This window comes from Arachis ipaensis, chromosome B07, assembly GCF_000816755.2.
Source record: "Arachis ipaensis cultivar K30076 chromosome B07, Araip1.1, whole genome shotgun sequence".
Lineage (NCBI taxonomy): Eukaryota > Viridiplantae > Streptophyta > Magnoliopsida > Fabales > Fabaceae > Arachis > Arachis ipaensis.
In genome coordinates this window covers 112,067,360-112,082,991 of record NC_029791.2, presented here as the reverse complement: position 1 = coordinate 112,082,991, position 15,632 = coordinate 112,067,360, and the positions used below count along the sequence as shown (strand labels likewise).

Sequence of the window (15,632 nt, the reverse complement as noted above, 5' to 3'; positions counted from 1 at the left end):
ACGAGTGATGGGTTTCAAAAGTGGATGCCTATCAAGCGGTTTATAGACTTTCTAGTGCATTTGAGATTGCTGAATATGCTAAACAGCCGTATCCAAACCACTCACTAAAAGTGAGTTCTCACGGCATTATTATTTGTTGAAATTTGTTAAAGAAACTCTCTTTAACACTGCATTTTATTATTTGTTCATATAGCATACATGTGTTGCTATTTATGAGATCCTGGAAAAACTAAAAAAATGAGGGACAAAATAATTACAAACGTTGAGTTTCGCTTTGCTTTAATCTTTGCCTGCTCTACCACTTTTACCTTAATGCTTTCTAGATTGGCATGGGCCAAGAACAGCCATCATCGTGTAGCCCAACACTTTCTAGTATAAACTTCTGGTTTAGTGAAATGCTAGTCTCACATTGGGCAACAAACTATGAGTTATCCCAACTTGTCCTCCTTGGCCTGTTATAGCTTATATGGGTTAAATATGACAAGGATCCACAATTGTGGGCCTCAGTTCTCTATTCAGCTTAAATAGGAATTAGGGTCCGTTTGGATAGGTCCGTTTGGTACAATTTTCAAAACAAAATTACAACTTTTTAAAAAACTATTTTGGTGCTTAAGGAGAAGTTAAAAAAATGACTTCTCTCATAATAAAAAGCTTTTTATCACTTTTCTCTTAAAATAAGTATTTTTAGAACTAAAAAACCAAATACAAAATAACTTATTTATAAGTTACTTTTAATATAAACATTTATTGTTTAAACTATTTCTTCAAAAGTAACTTAATTAAATTGTTTATCCAAACTGGGCCTTAGTTTCAAGCAACTCAACCACAAGCAAAAATTCCCAAAGCACCATCCCAGTTCTAACAATGCCCAAACCCAACCTAACTTAGGTAAAAACACTGCCAAACATAGCAACAAATCAGTACTATACTAGCCCAAAACAACACAGCCCAGAACACCTTTGCGCAAAGCCAACCTCTCTCCCAGACCTAGAATACCAACCTCATCCCACAAAAACAGAATTTATTTGCCCATTACCAAGAGAATTGGACAAATAATAGCTCACTAAGCCCCGCTTCCACACCAGAAATACCTGAAACTGATGATAGACAATAACCAGAACCTCTCTAGAGAGGAATCTCCTGATCCTACACCCCCTAATTTTGAGTCACTTGACTCAAGTAAATTTGTTGAGGCAATGGTTCGATATGAAAAAAGGTGAAGGTACGGAAGAATATGGAGCAGTGCAGATAGAGAAAGACCCTCCATTACAAATGGGGGTATGCAATGTGCTTAATGGGCGCAGCCTGCCCTGGTACAGTGGTACCCTTGTTCTCTTTGAAGAGTATAATTCTTCTTTTCCTTAGCTTTATGTTTCTATGATTATTATAGCTTGAAACATTAGGGGTGTGACGAATCAAGCAACTATTCGTACACTCAAAGAAATAAAGAGACAGGCTAAACTATATATTACGTGTTTATTTGAGACTAAGTATAGTGGGGATAGAGCATGTTAGTTTTATGAAATAGTTTGATGTTGGTTTAGTGTATATGGACTTGAATATTGTAGTAAGGATAGTTTTGATAAATAAATAGTTTGGATGAATGATTTGAGAAATTTGTAGTTATATTATTACGGAAATGTTTGATAACCAAAGAAAATCAGCTAAAAATAGCCATAACTTACCTTATTTAGCATTCATTAATTGTTGCGACAATTAATTAATGTTAAATAAGACAAATTCTGTCTGTTTTTTTTTTGTCTACCTACCATTACCCATATTATTAATGGGTTAAGGAGAGAGTACAAAGACTAGTAGAATTTGATATGTTTGTTAATTAGTTATAAAGAACTTCATGATGGCCTATCTATAAGATTCATAAGTTAGATTCTAGATAATTCTAAATCTTAAATATTTTTAGATATTAACCTAGATATTTCTAGATACTAATCTTAGATATTTTTAATATTTGATTTATTTACTTAACTTCTAGACTTCTCCATCATAATATCTAGATTTATTTTTATGAAATAAGATCATGAAAATTCTAGAAAGTTCTATAAGCATTATTAATACGCCTCTTTAATGCACATTTGTGTAACTCCAAGCATCTTTCGAAATAATTCGAACTTTGATCTTGATAGTGCCTTAGTGAAAATGTCTGCCAGTTGCTCATCTGTGTTGCAATACTCGATCTTTATCTTTTTTTTTTTTTCAATGTAGCTTTTCGTATAAAATGATACTTAGTAGCTATATGCTTGGTTCTACTATGATGGACTGGATTGTTTGCCATTGCTATTGCTATTGCTATTGCTATTGCTATTGCTGTTGCTGACTTGTTGGTTCTTCTTGTTGTTCTCCTATGTCTTCGAATATTTTCCTTAGTCATAATGCTTGACTAGTAGCATTTACGGCTGCAACATACTCAGCTTCAGCAGATGATTGAGCCACAGTTTTTTGTTTCTTTGATGCCCAAGAAAATACTCCAGATCTTAGTATAAATGCATATTCAGAAGTGCTTTTCATGTCATCAATTGATCCTGCCCAATCACTATCGGTATATTCAAGTAGTTTTAGATTTTTGGTAGATTTATAATGAATGCCATAATCCTTTGTGTCTCGTAAATATCTTAAAATTCTTCTTGCAGCCCATAGTGCTTCTGACTTGACTTTTGAATGAATCTTGATAGTAAACTTGTTGTATACATGATGTCAAGTCTTGTGGTAGTTAGATAAAGAAGACTTCCAATGAGACTTCTATATTGCGAAGCATCTACCTCTCCAGATCCATCTTCATTTTGTAATTTCTCATTATGGACTAAAGGGCACTACAAGGGAAACGGAAAATTGCAGCGAAAAATTGCCGGCATTTTTCCGAACCGCCACAAATTGATTGAGTAGCTGCAATTCTGGTAGCATTATTTGTCTCTGTCAAAGATTGATCAAGATAGTGGTGGTTTTGTGTATCAACCGCCGCAAATAACATTTTGCTCAATTTGATTTCATATTCGAAATTGGGTGAAGCCAGGGCCATTCTCCTCATTTTCGCGTGAACCCAAAATGGGGCAAAGGCGTGAATCACCAGTTTCAAGACTCCTTGTTGCCGTATACCTTCTGTTCATTAGTTGCTGCCGCTACATCCTTCCTCGTCACGGATTTGCTCAAGCTACCACAGAGCTCACGCGCGCAAAAGGAAGGTGGAGAGGCACGTCCGTTGTTCATCCCTCTGCTGTGCACGTCCGGTGTCGTCGCGTGGCTTCCCAACCATCCCGGTGTCGTCGTCGTCATCTTTTTCCCTTGCCCTGTTGTGCACCGCTCGAACGCTCCCTCTCCCCTCTTCCTGGTTCACTTTTTCCCTCTTTTTCTGTTTTTTCAATTTCATCTTTTGTCTTTGTACGTTTGTTTCAATTTAATCATTTTGCTTGTTGATCGAATATCTTTGCACCAATTTAGTTTAATTTTACTTGTTTCCAATTTGTTTACTATTTTAGTTCGAATCCTAGTCTGATAAAAATTTGTCCCAATTTTTGAACCTCCTGAGTCTTGATATTTGGATCAGTAGTGACTGAATATATTCTCTGCCTTACTCTCTATCTCTCTTTTTGCATAATTCTTCGGGCAAATCACTTAAATAAGTCAAGGAGAGCAAAAAATTACACAAATCTGCCAAACCAAAAATTATTTCATGAATCAACCAATGCACATTTCTATATAGTTCAAATTAGGTTGTTTCGAACTTGATTTACATATAATTCGAATCACCTTGATTCGAATTACACACACGCACACACCCACTAATTCGAATCAACCTGATTCGAATTACACACATATAATAATTCGAATCAGGGTGATTCAAATTACAACCTGATTTATTAAAAAAATTAATAATTTATTAAAAAATTATTAAAAAATAATAATTTAAAATAAAAAAATATTTTATTTCATGCATTAAAAAAAGCTAACAAAATATTTAATTACGAGACTTCTTTAAAATATTAATGAGCTATCAATTCAAATTCCATACCATACTCTTTTGTCCATTTTTAATAGCTCATGAATATTTTTTAATAAATTTTTTAAATTATATGGTGAGATATTACATAATTTGAATTACGCATGGGAAGTTCAATCACTCTGATTCGAATTATATGGTGAGCAATTCGAATTCTATAAATACTCTTCTGCCCATTCTTGATAGCTCATGAATATTTTTTAATAAATTTATTTTAATTATACCATAAAAAAATATTTTATTCTATGCAAAATAATTTAAAAATGGCTTAAAAGATGTTAGGAGTACTATAAAAATTTGTAATGACTTAGGACATTAAAGAAATACTCTACATAGTCGATAATAATTTAGAAATTAAAGAAAATATATTTTTATCATGTATTTACCTAAATCACTAGAATATTACAAACTTTTATAATATTCATAACATCTTTTAAGCCATTTTTTTAAAATTATTTTGTATAGAATAAAATATATTTTTTAATTATTTTGGATGGAATAAAATGTTTTCTTTAATTTCTAAATTATTGTTGACTATGTAGAGTATTTTATTTAAAAGTTTTATACATGCATGTATTTACCTAAGTTATTAGAACATTACAAATTTTTATAATACTCCTAACTTTTTTTAATCAATTTTTTAAATTATTTTGCATAGAATAAAATATTTTTTTGTGGTATAGTTAAAATAAATTTATTAAAAAATATTCATGAGCTATCAAGAATGGCAGAAGAGTATTATATATAATTCGAATTGCTCACCATATAATTTGAATCAGAGTGATTCGAACTTCTCTATGTGTAATTCGAATCATGTAATATCTCACCATATAATTTAAAAAAATTTATTAAAAAATATTCATGAGCTATTAAAAATAGATAAAAAGAGTATTGTATGGAATTCGAATTGATAGCTCATTAATATTTTAAAGAAGTCTCGTAATTAAATATTTTGTTAGCTTTTTTTTAATGCATGAAATAAAATATATATTTTTTTAATTTTTAATTATTAATTTTTTAATAATTTTTTTAATAAATTATTAATTTTTTTAATAAATTAGAGTGTAATTCGAATCACCCTAGTTCGAATTATTGTATGTGTGTAATTCGAATCAGGTTGATTCGAATTAGTAAGTGTATGCGTGTGTGTAATTCGAATCAAGGTGATTTGAATTACATGTAAATCAAGTTCGAAACAACCTAATTCAAATTATATAGAAATATGCATTGGTTGATTCATGAAATAATTTTTGATTTGGCGGATTTGTGTAATTTTTTATCCCCTTGGGTTAATATAGTGATTTACCCTAATTCTTCAGCTCAAGTCTCATGAAAAATTCTTTGTTACTATGCAATATGATCTTGGTATCCATTTTTACCTTTTCTATTTGGCGATAAAGAATTTACTTCTTGCATGATTGTGTGATTGAATAAAGTTAGTAGAATCCACTTCTATATTGAAAGAATATTGTGTATTCTATCAAATATATGAACAGAAAAGTAGCAACTTTGAAGCCCATTTATATATGACTGTTGGAACACTTTGAACACGAATTAAATTGAGTGAAGTGTTACTGGATCCTTCTGTGTTTTCGACATCCTTATATTGATTGAAATATAAAAATTCTGTTAATAATCAAAGAGCTTGTTTATGCTAAAGTTTGGGCTGTTATTTGATAATTAAAGATGGAAATATAGTTCCTTATGATTTCTCTAAAACTTTCAAAGCAGGTTGTTCTTTCCGACTGTAACTTATTTTATTTGTCCATAAATTTCATTGTATTTGCCTTGTTTCTTTTATCTGTCATGGTTTTGAAAGTGATATTGCATGTTATTTCATATTGCTACTTGGAATTGTTAAAAAGGATGTTAAAAATTTGTTCCTGTTTCTCTTTGGTGCCATTTTATGAAACATGTTCTTGGCATGCAATCAATGCTTACAGGAATACCTGTCCCATATGATGATTGACCTCATTTAGTTTCTTCACCTTTTATTCCTTAAATTTACTATTGTAACTTGAAACTGCTAACAATAAGTTGCTATTTTTAGTCATGTATATCAATGCTTTTAATTATAGGTTTTTTTTATGCTTTTTTCTTTCTCTCCAAAATATTTTTTGCTGAAAACTCGTCTATAGTAGGAATCATTATAAATGTTACAATAGTGTTATGTTTCATGGGTAATGTATTGGAGATATGGTGAATTGCTTATAACTTGATTTCTGCATTGACAATGCTTTTTCAATCAAATTATCTTACTAAGAATCAAATGAGTGATCTTTTTCAGGGCTGGCAATTTATGCCTAATTCAATTAGATTATGTATGCAGTTGAAGTTTTACATTTTCTTCTTTATGTTTAGTTGAGTATAATATTTCCTTTGTTGCATTATCTTTGATTGATCTATCATTAGATTCGGTTCTTTTAATACTAATTCATCTGCTTAAATGATTCTAAAAGCAGTAATAGGGAGACAAAATGATTCTAAAAAGCAGTAATAGGGAGAAAGAAAACTTGTTGAAGATAAAGAATCCGGTTGAGCAATTACCTCACAAGATTCCCTTGTATGGAACCTGTTAGAATTTTTTCTTCTCGCTGTCTTGATTGAATAGCAAATGACCCTCCTTCCCCATGCCCAGGGGGCTATATTTATGTGTTCGAATGTGCAGAATTATTTTAATGAACTAGTGCTGGAAATTATTCTGAATTAGTCATTGTCATAGTAGCGGCGGCATTGGTAATTCATCAAAGTGTTATGGCATGCCATGTATTTACGATCGAAACTATTACTTAAGGCAATCTAGTATGTATGCAATCTACCTAATGTTTGACTTTCTAAATTTTTTTCTCTTTGCACTTCATAAAAGATCTTAGCATTGTTAACTTACTCACTTTTTCCTTTATGAGCTATTTACTTTCTACATGCAAGCTCAGTAGCTTACTGTTAGGATTTGGTTGAATTAGTCCCACATTGCTTAAGATAGCAAATGGAGTGGGTGGCCTAAACTATAAATATGAGGCTAAGTTCTCCATTTGTTTTTGCACCAGTCAGAAACACTTTAAGCTTGTATCTGATTTTTCTTTTCCTCTGTACTCTTTGATTTGAGAGTGTTGGGAGGTGTAGTTAGATATTTGCTTTGAGATTTCTCTGTCAAAGGTGTTTTCTCAAGGGGGAATCGTGTCTTATTCCCAACACTTACTAAGTTTGATGTTGATGCTGTGCATATTTGTTACTTGCTCGATGCATATAAGTAGCATGATTTTGACACAATCTCGCAAACATACATGTTTCAATGGTAAAAGAAAAAATGAAATATATAATTAGCAGATTAGCTTATTGTGAAACATTTCTTTCCCTTGCTCACTGTTGAACTTTTATTTTCTGTTTATTGTAATCATTGTCTATGACTTTTATTAGTGATTACTATCTTTGCTATTGTTGTGAAATTTCATTTGCTCCGATTTCAATTCCCTAAATGATGTTCCTGAGCATCTTTCTTTTTCCTGAACAAATCTTTATATAAATTCTGAGGCTTTAATTAGTGCCCATATGTAAGAATTTGGGTATAAATTTGTGACTCTGTTGTGTTCGTGTGTACACCATACCATTGCTAGTCTTGCAGGTGTTTCTTTAATTTCCTCGTTATTTTGTCAAAGGCTTTTTGCCTTGTATTATCTGTGGGAATATAATCTTTTCATGTAATCTTTTGGTCTATGTTTCACTACTGCATGAGTTTAAAAGATTTTTAAAACATGAAAAAATAAAAAAAAAAGAAATGTCTGCACTTAATTAATATTACTTTTTCTCAGAATATTAGGAAAAGCTTGACTCGTTTAAGAGAGAAGCAAAAGGATTAAGATCATAATTCACAGCAAATTATGAGAATTAGACATATCACAAATATGTTTCATCTTTGACTGCCTGATAGAGATTCGGCATATAGATTCTTTAAATAGAGGTTGGGGTTATTTGATATGTATTTAACATAAGTGTGACGTGGATAACTAATTTAGTCACTAATGTTTTTATATCTAATTATAGTTGTCTATTTATTTTTTTATTTATCCAACTATAACAATTTTTAAGTCCGTATTTTTTTAAGTTGGATTGTTTGCTTATATTATGCTTTTGTCTTAAGTATTTTCTTAACTTTTACTCCTCTTTTCTTATTTTTTTTGTAAGAAAGTTTTCTTTTCCATTTCAATTTTTTGGCTTTGGAACAGAGTTTTTTTTTTCTAGTAATTTTTTTAGAAAGTGCAGAATTTTTCAATGAGTAAGCAACTTTTTCGAATAATTTTGTGAGTTGCGTATTATCCTGGATGCTAGTAACTGTATTTTCTATTTTTCGTTTTAAGAGTTATTCTCCCAGTTTATTTCAAATAGTATGACTATATCATAGTATATATTTTCATTTTTAATTAAGATTTATTGTTAAGTTTTTCTAGTAGTCTGACTTTATTATTTGAATATTCGTTGTTCTATTATTTCATTAAATTAGATATTGATAAGAGTTGAATTTCAAAGCCACGAGATGGCGCAGAATATAGGAACAATTTGAACAGATTCTTGGATTTCGCATTTGCCAATGCATCATCCGATTGGATGATCCATTGTCCATGTCCGAAGTGTGAGTTCTGCCTTTTCCAAACTAGAGAGGATGCGTACGATCATTTGCTGATAAAATCTTTCCCTCCTAGTTATACATTTTGGGTACATCACGGTGAGAGACACGTAGAAGAGAACTTTATTGATGGTCAAGAAACAGAACCCGATAGAAACTTCGGTGCCCCAATGTTGACATGGTACACAAGGCATTCAACTTTCCAAGACTCCATGGCGATGAAGAAGACTCAGAGAATGAACATGCTAGAGGGGATGTGGAAGAGTTGCCATACTTATACAATAAACTTAGTTGCGAGGCCCGCAATTTTCATGACCTACTCGATGATGAAGAGCAGGAGTTATACCCAAGATGTTCAAGGTTCTCTAAGCTGTCTTTCTTTGTGAGGCTGTATCATATAAAGTCCATGTGCGGAGTGAGCGACAAGGCCTTCGGGATGATATTGGAGTTACTGGTGGATGCCTTTGAGCATGCAAGTACCCGAGCAATATGCACCATGCCAAGAGGATTATTAGAAAGCTTGGTATCGCGAACAAGAAGATAGATGCATGTCCAAATGACTGCATGCTATACTAGGGCAGCGACCAATAGCTGTCTAAATGCAAATGATGTGGGACATCGAGATGGAAGCAAAAGACTAAGAAGAACTCTAGAGTGAGGATCATCATGGTTGTTAAGAAGAATGGAAAACCGCAAGCGGCGAAGATTCTTCGTTACTTCCCCCTTGTTCCACGATTGCAGTGGTTATACACGTCTAGTAAGATAGTCTTTGACATGTTGTGGCATAAGAGAGGTCGTAACTCTAACGGTATGTATAGGCATCCAAGGGACGGCGAGGCATGGAAGGCACTTGATAGAAGATATTCTGACTTTTCTGGCAATCTGCGCAGTGTTCGCTTAGCCTTAGCTAGTGATGACTTCAACTCTTTTGGAAACATGAGCTTGAAGTACTCTATTTGGCCCGTGGTTCTTATTCCGTACAACCTACCTCCTTGGATTTGCATGAAACCCACCTTTATCCTTTCTATGATTATTCCTGGTCCTAAAATGCCTGAAAATGATATAGATGTCTACCTATAACCTTTGATCGATGAGTTGAAGTAGTTGTGGGTTGGTGTTGAAACATACGATGCTAACAAGAAAAAAAACCTTCAAGATGTATGCTGCATTGATGTGGACAATCAACGATTTTTTAGGTTTTGGCAACTTATCTGGGTGGAATATGTACGGTGGGAGAGCTTGTCTTGGATGTAATTTGGATGATGAGACTAACCAGCTCACACACAGTCAGAAATAGTGTTTCATAGTTCATCGTCGCTTTTTGAATCATGACCACAGATATAGAAAAGACCGGGATAGATTTAATGGAAAGATAGAGAATAGAGGTCCACCTATCAAATTCTCTAGTGGAGACATTATGAGACAATTAGAGGATGTGCATGTCCAACTTGGCAAGGTGCACTTGGTTGCTGGGAAAAGGACACGCAGACAGCAAACTGCCATGCAAGACAAGTCTCCTTGGAAGAAAATGAGTATATTCTTTGAGCTTCCATATTGGGAGAACAATGGACTACGTCACAATCTTGAGGTAATGCACATAGAGAAGAATGTGTGTGACAACATAGTTTTTACCGTACTGAACGAGAAAGGTAAATCTAAAGACCACTTTAAAGCTCGAAAAGACTTCCAGTTGATGGGAATCAAGCATGATTTGTGGCCACGGGAAGATGGAAAGTACCCATCTGTCGTCTGTACTATGTCCAATCCACAGAAGGATGCCTTTCTAAGGACTATCAAGAATGTAGTCTTTCCAGATGGGTACTCTAGCAATATTTCTCGCTGTGTTGACTTACCACAGCACAAGTTATCGGGATTGAAAAGTTACGACTGTCACATTCTAATGGAACATCTACTGCTAATTGCATTAAGAAATGCATTGCCTGCCCCAGTGTCTTCTGTCCTGGCGAATTTATCATCCTTTTTTTGCCGAATATGCAGCAAATCTATAGACCTTCAACAACTTCATCTTCTTAAGGAACATGTGGTCTATACTCTGTGCCTCATGGTTCACTTGACTGTGCATCTGGTCAAGGAGGTGTACCTTGGTGGCCCAGTGCATTATCGGTCAATGTAGCCAATTGAAAGATAATTATCAAACAAATTTGTTTTTACGTTTTTTCTTCCGATAACCCTCACAGACTAAGTCACGTGTTATATTCTTAAAGGTACCTATGTCGTCTCAAGCAGTACGTGCATAATAGATCACAACCAGAGGGCTCAATTGTAGAGGGATACTTATCTGAAGAGATTCTTATATTCTGTTCAAGATATCTAGATAATGTCAAGAGTCGGATTAATCGACCAATGCGTGTTGACGATCGACCGAGTGAACCTATGCCTAGTGAAAGTGTAACCATATTCCCAGATGTTAGAAAGGCTATGGGGGCTGCTTCTTTTTACACTCTCACACCAACTGAAAAATTTCAAGCTCATCGTCACGTATTGGTCAATTGCTCGGCTGTGAAAAAATTCTTAGAGTAAGTGCATATGAAATTATGAAATAGGAAAATGATCCTGCTATAGTTGGAGATCCTGACATGAAACGGTTGTGATCTATCCAGTGATTTTAGGGCCATCACAAAGAAAAAGTTGCGAAGTAAGACAAGGTCTCAGTCTCACATAGACAGCATTGTGCACAGAGAATTTCCCAAGTGGTTCAAGCATGAGGTGAATCCTGTTATGATTAATCCATTACATATTCGATAGTGTTCTGTCGTTTGTATCCCAAACTGATGAAACACATAATTGTTCCCTGCCAAGTTCCATTGGGAAGCATCAGGCATTCGAACGAATTGCAGTGGCTTGCATGTGGCCCCAATGTTCAAGTTAGTCACTTTATATTTTACAACGTAAATGGATTTAAGTTTAAAACTTTGTTGAGAGAAGAAGGGTTGAAAACCCAGAATAGCGGGGTTTATGTCACTTCTGACACTAGGAGTTATGCAAGCAAGCGCGACAGTAATGTTGTTGGCAGCGTCTTGTATTATGGAAAACTAGTGAACATCATTAAGTTAAATTACAGTGGTCAACTCACAGTCATCTTGTTTAGATGTATCTGGACAAACACCACCTCTGGTAGAGGCATAAAACAGGACTTTTTGGGACACAGTGGTCAATTTCTCTCATCCGATTCAAGTCAGTGATTGAGAAGTTGATGAACCATACATTCTTGCATCCGAGGCTCACCTTGTATACTATATGGATGATGAAGTTAATAAGGAATAGATTGTAGTAGTCCATGTGAAGCCAAGAGATTTGTTGGACATGGGTGAAGATAATGAACATTGTGAGATCAAACTTCCCCCCAACCGAATTTGACTGGGTTGTCTGAGTGTGACGTCGAGGGTTTTTCATTGAGAAGGGATGATGATTTAGAAAAATCCATCATTGATGCCATCGATACTTGCGAAGAGGCTGTTGATTTATAGATGTATTTAATTACCAATATAAGACATGTATACTATTACTCCATGTATAGTCTAGATAAGAGTTAGACACTTGCAATATTATTAATTAGCAACTATCATATAATAGAAATTAGAACATGGAAAAACTTGAATTATATTACTTACAAGTGACTATTGATCCACTTGGAAAGTGATATTAATAATCTATTTTATCTTAAATTTTTCTCATTTGTCATTTGTTTAACCTACTGTACTTGGAGTTATATATTGATTGACGTGATTGGACTTATCAAGGAAATTAGAAGAGAGGGACCTCTTTCTTTGCGGCTCTAGCATCTCATTTTGCAAGACGATGAAACAGGCATCTCTATTCTCTTCGCTGAAGCACGCAACATCATTCGCAAGAGACTTTTAGTTCAACAAATTGCCTATTAACTCATGGTTGGATGCGTTCTCAGCACACAGGCATATAGGTGATGCTATTAGTATAGTGACTGGAGAAATTAGGATGGTACGATCTCATATGTCTGACCAGAAAAAAAGGGTCTGTTACTTTTTTGAACTGCCATAGTCATTTTGGTGGTTTTATTATCTTGTAAACAAAAGACACAGCCAAAGGTCTTACATTTTTTGAGACTCTCAACATTGTAGGAATTGATTCAATTCGGAACAAAGTACCGCAAGAAATTTAGCTTTGGGTTCATAACAAACACAGACATATTTCTTTCACACCAAATATTGGAGGAGGTGAAGGTAAAATCTGGATTTAAGGACCAAGTGTATGAATTATCAAGATTTTGATGATCAAGTCTTATATAAATTCATCATGATACCACAACTGGCTTTTTTCAATATTTTCCAACTCAAATTTATGAAAACTGAAACAAATATATTTTTACTGACTGACTTCTTCCTACTATTTCAATTCAGGAACAATGAGGATTGCCTCACCTCCTGTTCTTTTTCTATAGGAGAAAAGTGCTTTAGATCCTCAATAGTTTAGCAAAGCCAAATTATGAAATTCCTATTTATATTCAATTATATCTAATACTGTAATCTCAAATTAGTCTTAGGATTAGGATCCTCTTTTTAGAATGTGGTTTGACTGAGTAGTTTAACTAGAAGTAATTGTGTATAAAGTAGGTTATTTGACATCTGTCTCTTAAAATCCTCTCTATCTTGTACTCTTGTGATTCATCAATGTACTTTACTTTCTGTCTCCAGTTCCAACAAATAGTTTCATACATGTTAAAATCTACTACTTTTATTGATCTGATACACATAACACATGCTCTTGATTTCATGTTGAAAGTATTGGTTCCATTTTATTTGTATGAATTTTCAGCTCCAACTTTTCATTTTTGTAATATAAACAAAAAAGTGGACACAGGAAAACAGAAGAAACATAATGGACTATAGAGATTTTCATACCTGATAACACAAATGGCATACTTTGAAATCCATAGCTTGCTATTGTAATTTATTGGTAGTGAATGTATTAGTCCTTACCTTTGAAGCTTTGAACTGCATATCAAATTCTGCTTTCTTTGAACTGTAATTTAGTCCATATCAAATTCTGCTTTCTTTGATCATCAGTTATTTGCATTTTAGAGAAAAATTCCTCTATAGCCTTCTAATTTCTTGTTTTGTGATTTAACTACATCCCAAGACATTGAAGGATGGATTCCATCTCACTTAGGCAGAGAAAATGATTTTGTCCTAATATGGCAGAGAGAGGGTAGAAATAAAAAGGGGGAGGACATTGGGAGAGAGGGAGAGAGATGAGTATGATTTTTTCATATTATATAATTGTTAACTAATAATGAGCTTCTCAATTTCTGTTATGGTTTTTTTTCGCACTTTATTATTTAATTAGTGACCATGGTTTCCAGTTGGCATATTCTTTAGTTGCCCCGAAGCTTGAAATGTTGCTGATGTTGAATGGAAAGTGCCTCTGGTTAGTTGTGTTGATGACTTATAGTTTCCAATTATTACACTACTTCAAACTGCACTGTCTTATATTGTGCAGGCATGCTATGAGGATAGTCTTATTGTTGAACTTGAAATTGCGTCTGGGAAGAATTCATTCTTATAGAAAGAGGTCTTGCACGACTTTGGGTACGTAAACCAAACAAGATGTCTATAGTGTTAAGCTTAACCATGTTTTTTTGTATAATTTGTAATACCTTGGACTTGATTGGCTATGATGTATCTTTTAGGTTTAGATCGGGACAAGATTCAAGAGACTCCAAAAGAAACAGGGGAGATAGTTTAAGATAGGGGTGCACATGGGCCGGGTGAAGCCGGGTTTGAGGTGACCCAGACCCGGCCTGAAATATAGACCAGGTCTATTTATTAGACCCGAATCCGGCCCTAGACCCGATGAAACCAATACTCTTTCAGGCCACAGTTATACCAGGTGAAAACCGGGCCATTAACAGTACATTACATTGATACCTTCTTGTAAGCTAACATGTAAAAATATCCAAATTTCGAAAACTCTAACCATTATTTAACATGGTAAAATTCACTTAAAAAATTATAACAAGAACCAACCCTTCTTCAAAATTAAAACATGATCACAATCAATACCAAAGCATTACCACAATCAATAATTTAATACTAATATTGTCTAATAAGTAATAACACTAAATATTTAAGTCAATACAAATAACACAATAATATGCATTAGTCTAAAGTCTTATGCATTCTAAACATAAAATGTTAAGGTTTACAATTCATAAGAATAATCATCCTCTATCAATAGACAATAATGTTGTCAACTTGTTCCTTGTGATGTGGATGCATTAGTGAAACCTACAAAACATATAAAATTACTCATTTTTCATATAAAAGATTATTACTTGAAATAAATAAGTAAAAAATAATAAAGATATCATAAATGTACCTTCAACAATCTTCTGACTGTTATCAAATTGATCAAACTCTTGATCTCCAACGTCTTGTTTAGAAGGGCACAACCAACTTTGATGCATATCAAAGCTTCAGCCATTAATGGTGACAAAAAGCTACGGAAGACATCAAGCACACGTCCACTGGTGCTGAAGCATGATTCAGAAGCAACAGTTGAAACCGGAATACCCAAGATGTCACGGGCTATGAGAGAAAGAATCCTGTATTTTGAAGCATTCACTTTCCACCAAGTCAATATATTAAAATTCTCATCTTCCACAGTATCCTCGGCCAAATATCTCTCCACATCTGACTTGCTATCTGCATTAGCCTTCTCTCTTTTTTGTTTCTTCCACATATTCACTCGATTTTCAGAAACGCCCTTGGCACCAGCTGAGATTTTAATATTGTCATCCAATACAATACTAGCTGAATCTCCACCATCATCCACTCCTTTATTATCGACAACCTCTTTTTCATAAAACTTATGCAATGTATCTAATGTGAGTTTAACAACACCAGTCATGCTAGTAGATACTTCCTTATCATAGACATCCTCCAAACACCAACAGAGATAATCTAGTTTGTACCGAGGATCCAATACAACAGCAACAAGTAA

At 33.9% G+C, this 15,632-nt stretch overlaps 1 long non-coding RNA gene across 1 annotated transcript; it reads left to right on the top strand.

Annotated features, from left to right (window-relative positions):
* On the top strand, positions 12,395-14,375 carry LOC110264344. Its single transcript, XR_002350402.1, has 3 exons — positions 12,395-12,853; positions 13,993-14,222; positions 14,320-14,375. It is a non-coding gene; the product is annotated as an uncharacterized LOC110264344 (long non-coding RNA).